At 35.1% G+C, this 7,649-nt stretch overlaps 1 pseudogene across 1 annotated transcript; it reads right to left on the bottom strand.

Annotated features, from left to right (window-relative positions):
- Positions 1–573: 573 nt before the first annotated feature.
- LOC144308498 (small ribosomal subunit protein eS27-like pseudogene) lies at positions 574–5,730 on the bottom strand (annotated as a pseudogene). The gene is made up of 2 exons (XR_013374964.1): positions 5,599–5,730; positions 574–953 (listed from the first exon to the last, which is right to left on the bottom strand). The product of XR_013374964.1 is annotated as a small ribosomal subunit protein eS27-like pseudogene (transcript).
- Between the last annotated feature and the right edge of the window lie 1,919 nt (positions 5,731–7,649).

Raw genomic sequence — 7,649 nt, 5'->3', positions numbered from 1 at the left:
AATTTTAAAAAAACATTAAAATCAGTAAGGAAGAAGTAAAACTTTCCATATTTGCGGATTACATGATACTCTATATAGAAAACCTGAAAGATCCACCTAAAAACTGCTAGAGCTGATAAATGAATTCAGTAAATGCACAGGATACAAAATCAATGTACAGAAATCTGTTACATTTCTATAAACCCATAATGAAGCAACAGAAAGAGAAATTAAGAATACAATCTCACTTATAATTGTAGCAAAAATAATAAGATACCTAGGAGTGAACCTTACCAAAAAGGTAAAAGACCTATAGTCTGAAAATATGTAAGAGTGATGCATGATATTGAACTGGACACAAAGAAATGGAAATACAATCCATGCTTATGGATTAGAAGAACAAATATTTTTAAAATGTCTATACTACCCAGAGCAATCTACACATTTAATGCAATCCCTTTCAAATCACCCCCAGCATTTTTCACAGAGCTAAATCAAACAATACTCAAATTTATATGGAATCACAGGAGACCCTGAATTGCCAAAGCAGTCTTGAAAAAGAAAAGCAAAGCCGGAGGTATCACAAATCTGGAATTTATTTTTTTATTATTTTTATTTTTTTATCCAAAATCTGTTTATTAGGATAGTGTCCCACTCATCTTGATCCAGGGAGCTTTTAGTGCTGCTTCCACCTGAAGAGCATCCTTCTGTAAGCCTTGCTTTTCCTCCCGTGGGCTGGCAGAGGATGGTAGAGCAGCTGACACACAGAACTACTATCTGTGCATGGCTGAAGACGGTGGTGATTTTGTAGCATCCTGGGCATTTCACGTTGATGAAGTAGGAGTTGGGGCTCTGCACCAGGTGTTTCTTCTTGTGCTTCCTCTTCTCCTCTTCCAGGGGCAGGCGCAGGAGATCCTTCGCAAGGGGCATGTTCTTGTAGGGAGGTCATCACCGCTGGAAAGGCAAATATGGTACTGTCACAAAAAATAGACACATGGTCAATAGAAAAGAATAAACAACCAGAAATGAATCCACAAATATATGGTCAATTAATCTTTGACAAAGAAGAAACAATGTCCAGTGGGAAAAGGACAGTCTCTTCAACATATGGTGTTGGGAAAACTGGACAGTAACATGCAGGAGAATGATACTGGACCATTTTCTTATACCATACACCAAAACAAATTCAAAATGTTTTAAAAATCTAAAATGAGACATCAATCCATTAAAACTCTTAAGCACACAAGGCAGTAACCTCTTTATTTATTTATTTATATTTATATTTATTTATTTTTTGGCAGTAACCTCTTTGACACTGGCCATAGCAACTTTTTTTCTAGATAGCTCCTCTGAGGTAGGGAAAGAAAAGCAAAATATATATTATTGGGAGTATATAAAAATAAAAATTTCTGTATAGCTAAGGAAACCAACAAGAAAACTAAAAGGCATCTTACAAGATGGGAGAAGATATTTTCAAATGATATATGTGATATAGTGTTAATAAATATAGTGTATATAATGAACTTATAAAACTCAAAAAAGAACTTATAAAACTCAATATCCAATATTTAAAAATCAGCAGAACACATGAACAGACATTTCTCCAAAGTCATACAGATGGCCAAAAAACACAGGAAGTGATGCTAAACGTCACTTACTATTAGGGAAATGCAAATCAGAACTACAATGAGATATCACTTCATACCTGTCGGAATGGCTACAGTCAACAATACAAAAACTAAGAATTGTTAGTGAAGATGTGGTGGAAAAGGAACCTTCATGCACTTTTGGTGGGAATGAAAACTGGTGCAGCCACTCTGGACAACAATTTGGAGATTCCTCAAAAAGTTAAAAATAAAACTACCCTATGATCTAGCAGTTGTCCTACTTGGATATTTACCCAAAGAATACAAAAATATTAATTCAAAGGGATCCATGATCCCCTATGTTTATTCCAGCATTATTTACTACAGCCAAGATATTTAAGCAGCCCAAGTGTCCATCAACAGTTGAGTGCATAAAGATTTGATGTACAGAGACGCCTGGGTGGCTCAGCGGTTGAGCATCTGCCTTTGGCTCAGGGTGTGACCTCAGAGTCCAAAGGATCGAATCCTACATTCCTACATCAGGCTTCCTGCATGGAGCCTGCTTCTCCCTCTGCCAATGTCTCTGCCTCTCTCTCTCTCTCTCTCTCATAAATAAATAAAATCTTTACAAGAAGATTTAATGTACACATATAATAGAATATTATTCAGCCAAAAAATGAATGAAATCTTTCCATTCGTAATGACTTGGATACAGCTAGGTAGTATAAAGCTAAGTGAAGGGGATCCCTGGGTGGCTCAGTGGTTTAGTGCCTGCTTTGGACCCAAGGCATGATCCTGGAGTCCTGGGATCAAGTCCCACATTGGGCTCCCTGTGTGGAGCCTGCTTTTCCCTCTGCCTGTGTATCTGCCCCCGCCCCTCTGTGTATGTCTCTCATGAATAAATAAATAAAATCTAAAAACAAAAGCTAAGTGAAATATGTTAGTCAGAGAAAGACAAATAACATACAATTTCACTCATATGTGGAAATTAAGAAACAAAACAAATGAGCAAAGGAGAAAAAAGAGAGAGTGAGGCAAATCAAGATAGTCTCTTGAAAAGAAGAAATTGATGGTTACCAGAGGAGAGATAGATGTGGGGATGGGTTAAATAAGATACAGGGATTAAGGAGCGTACTTTTTGTGATGAACATTGGCTGATGTATGGAAGTGTTGAATCACTATATTGTACACCTTAAACTAATATTACACTGCATGTTAATTAACTGGTATTGAAATAAAAATGTAAATAAATAAAGTTAATCCATAAAAAGGAAAGCATAAAGCCAACTTACACAGTTTAAGAATGTATTGGCAAATATACATTTAATAAGGGATTAATATCCTAAATATTTTAAAACTACTAAAACTCGGGGAGCCCAGGTGGTTCAGCAGTTTAGCACCACCTTCAGCCCAGGGTCTGATCCTGGAGACCCGGGATCAAGTCCCACATCAGGCTCCCTGCATACAGCCTGCTTCTCCCTCTGTCTGTGCCTCTGCTTCTCTCTCTCTCTCTCTCTCTCTCTCTGTGTCTCTCATGAATAAATAAAATCTTAAAAAAAACAGAATCCTACTAAAACTCAACAGAAATTAGTCCTATTAAAAATAGGCAAAATATCTGAATAAACATTTATCGACAGGAAAGATACAATGACCAGCAAACATAGGAAAGGTTGCCCAACACCATTAGTCATCAGAAAAAGCAAGCCAAAACCATAGAGCAGTACCACTTCATATCTAATAGTACATCTATAAAAATAATAATGATAATAATAAAGTATTTAAGATGTGGAGAAATTGGAAAACTTGTGCATTGCTTTGGAAATGTAAAGTGTAAAATGTAAAATTATGCTGCCACTGTGGAAGGAAGTTTGACAAAAGATTAAACATAAAACAACCATATGGCCAGGCAATTATAGTCCTAGGTATGTAAATTCAAAGGGGTATAAAACAAGAACTCAAACAGACATGTGCACACCTATGTTAATAATAGCAGCATTATTCACAATAACCAAAAGATCGAAACAACCCAAGTACCCATTAACAGATAAATAAATGGATGAACAAAAGATTATATATATGTAATATATATATATTACATATATATATAATGGAATAATATTCAGTTTTATAAAGGAATAACATTTTGATACATGCTATAACATGGATAATCCTTGAAAACATTGTGCTTTGTTAAATATTCCAGACACAGAAAAAAATTATATTGTGTAATTCCACTTAATTGAGGTTTCTAAAATGGAAAATTCATAGAATGATAAAGTCAAATAGAGGATTCAGGAGCCTGGGAGGATCAGGGAAGAGGGAATTATTTTTTATGAATATAATATTTTTATTAAAGTGATGAAAACTTTTGAATATAGATGGTAGAGATTGTTGTACAACACTGTGAAATAAATATTGAGTGCTACTGACTGAATTATACACTTACAAATGGTTCAAGTGATAAATGTTATATATATTTTGACACAACAAAATGATTTGTAATTAAGTTTAAAAAAGTAATAAAAAAAAGCTAGAACAAGCTTCCCAGAAGAAGGAAACTAACATTGTGTACCTGTGGCTAAAATCTTTTAAATATCCCTTAAATATTTTCTTATAAATTATCTCATTCATAGTGAAACTGAGAGGTAGATATTATTATTGAACAGATGAGGAAGCCAAGGGTCAGTGATATTAAACTGCAAAGGCACTGGAGGAAAGAAGCATAAGAAAATAAAAGCAAAGGAGACCATGCACTGTAAGAGAAATCACTCAAAAAGTGTGATAATCTTAACAAACAATTCATCAAAAGCTGAAAGAAATTATAGATATCATAGTCACCCTAAAATTAGCTCCCAAAAGAGACCTAAAGGATTATCAGAAAATTGAAGAGGAATAAAAGCAAACTGTCAGAGGACAAGAAAAAGAGAAGCACGGAGATTAAAGCCACAAAAATATGACTGAAAACACAAAGATATAGTGGATTGGTTCAAGGGCATTAGATTAAACTAAGTGTAAATTTTCTCATATGTATTTGTAACAGCTGTGGTCAATATTTCCACTGAATTTAAATGACATTGATTCAAATCTTCATTCAGGGATTCCATCTTTTATTCCTTTTTAAAAAGATTTTATTTATTTATCCATGAGAGATACACACATACACACAGAGGCAGAGACAGGAAGAGGGAGAAGCAGGCTCCTTGCAGGAAGCCGGATGTGGGACTCGATCCTGGGACTCTGGGATCACACCCTGAGCCTAGGCAGACACTCAACCGCTGAGCCACCCAGGCGTCCCTCAGTCATTTTTTCTACATATTCCAGGTACTCTCATGTTTCTTACATTTGTCTTAGTCCTTCTTCTGCATTCCTTCAACTGGATTTGTTCAATTTTCAGATCATCTCACTTTTTGAAATATGTTGTCACTTCTCTCCACAATGTGGCCCCCTGCTAGTCTGTACTGAAATTCCTATGCTTTTTAACGTAAAAGAGGAGAATATTTACTGAAGTGTAGCAAACAACTTAAAAGTGAATTGAAAATATTTTCATTCTCTACCAAATTTGTTATTATTCCTGTCACAAAATTTCCTCATTGGACATTTTACTTGTCACCCAGCGTCAGACTCTGATTTTATTGCCTAATCTCAAGTCTCTCTTCACTAACTCTTTTCCTCTCTTGTGCCCTGTCCTCAAAATACTGGTAATTTTTTAAGAAAAAAATGCTTGTTTTTTCTACTTATTTTTAGGGTTTAGCTTTCTACCACTAAACCTGTCAAGGAATTTTCCTAAGTAAACACAGTTCTATCTTTGGGAGAAATATTGGAACCAACTTTTAAAATATTTTTTTACTGAGTCTATGTAATAGTACAATTTCATTTTTATTAAATTGTTATTTATGTATTTATTTATTTTTGGTATCCCGTGCTATTTATTATCAGTGTCTGAATTTCCCCCAAAAGTAACAGGTTTTTTTTTTTAATTAAATAAAAAAATTACTTAGATTTAAGTGATGCAATAATTATTCTGGCAACTTACAATAATGTCTTAATAATGAGTCTTCCAATCCAAAAGAAATGTATTTCTCTCCAAATAGTGCATCCTTTGACTTCCAACAGTAAGGTTTAAGTTTTATGTGTAGTACCTAAAATAAAATAAAATAAAATCAATAGCATACCTATTGTTAGGTTTACTCAATGGGTTTTCATGTTCTTTTTTTTTCTAAAGATTTTTTATGTTTAAATAATCTCTACATCCAACTTGAGACTTGAACTCACAACCACAAGATCAACAGTCATCCACCAACTGAGCCAGCCAGGCACCCTGGATACTCTTGACACTATTCTTATGGTATTTTAAATATATTTTTCTTTTTTAAAAATCACTTTTTCTAATTGATTTGTTATTACACCTAACTATAGGTGATTTGATTCTTCTCTAATGTCCAGTAACTTGACTATTATACACTTATGAGTTCTCAATATTTTACATCATTATGGATATTCTGTCAGAAATCATGTCAACTATGAACAATGACAATGTCACTTTTGTCTAAGCAAAATTTATATTTATTATATTTACTGTCATTTTTCAGGCCCTCCAGTATGTTCTTGAATACAGAGTGGAGACCCTTGTCTTAATTTAAACTGTTGAAAATAAAGGGCTGTTTACATCATCATAAATACAACACTGTGTTCATTTTTGTTTTGTTTGGTTGTTTTTGTTTTTGGCAGATACCCTTTATGAAGTTAAAGAAGGTTCCTCTTAACTGAATTTGCTGATATGGTTTACCATGAATAGTTACCAACTTCAACCCGATTATTACAATGGCCCTGTGACTTACCCTGGTTTTTGCTGTTCGTGTATTACATTGTGCTTTTTGTACCCAAGACTACGTATTCGATAAACCACTAAGGAGCCGATGCGGATGCAAACACACGAGGGTTTATTTACAAGCTTGAGCTTGGATTCAAGTATACCCAACACAGTGGAGCAGGGACTTGGACCCCGAGGTGGGTTCCAGCTTAGTTTTATGGGCTCGTCTAGGGGACCACCAGAAGGGGTGGAGGAATTTCTCAAGTTCTGTTTACATTCTGATATGGGGCTCTCAAGGGCATTAAGCTCTGTTCTCATTCTAATATGGGGCTTGTCTACGGCTATACCACCGTGAATGCGCCTGATCTCATCTAATATGGGGCTTCCTGCCACTGGCTTGAGCTCTGTTCTCATTCTAATAAGGGGCTTTCTAGGGTGTTAAACTGTAAGCTGTTTTGTCCTGTAACTGAAGCAAGGTAAATTTCAGCTCTTATTCACAGGGGCCTGAGATGGCTGTATTTGTGCTAACTCTGAACTTAAGGTGGAATGGCCTTAATTTTCTCGGCCTCCACAATGCTAATGTATGTTCCAGGAGGAAAACAGTCTTGCCTTCCAGCAATAAACCCAGCAACCACTGAAGCTTGCTTTTTTCTGCCCCGTTTAATTTCATTTGCTAACCATTTGTTTAGGTGTTTTGTGTCTATATTCAGGAGAGAGTTATGGGTCTTTCATTTTCCTATCTTCCAGAGTTTTCCTGAGATGCTAGTAACCTTTAGTTAGGATTGAATGAAATAATTTATTTTATTTATTTTTTTATTTTTTTATTCATGAGAGACAAAGAGAGATTGGTAGAGAAACACAGAAGCTGGCTCCCCACAGACAGCCCAATGCGGGACCAGATCCCCGGACCTCATGATCACTCTCTGAGCAGAAGGCAGACGCTCAAACACTGAGCCACTCAGGTATCCCTAATATATGTCTTGTAAAGCATTTAATATATTATAATTGTACAATACAATTAAATACACAATAATTTAAAGCATTTGTGATATTAGTTATTAAGGGGAAAGGGTTTTAAAGAATAAAAATATTTTGCTTTCATGCCAATGATAGTTTGTCTGTATTTCTAACCCTTTATACCAAATACTTCTCCAAACTAAACTTAACCTGTAAGGTGGTTGTGACATGAGATACTCCAAGAGTGTAAGAATAGCAATAAAGAGTTATTTTCTCTTTTTGGAGAAAAGAAAGAATCTCCTAATTTACAGAAAATA

This window comes from Canis aureus, chromosome X (assembly GCF_053574225.1).
Source record: "Canis aureus isolate CA01 chromosome X, VMU_Caureus_v.1.0, whole genome shotgun sequence".
NCBI classification, from domain to species: domain Eukaryota; kingdom Metazoa; phylum Chordata; class Mammalia; order Carnivora; family Canidae; genus Canis; species Canis aureus.
The sequence above is the reverse complement of the archived record's forward strand: the minus strand, read 5'-3'. Positions and strand labels throughout refer to the sequence as shown.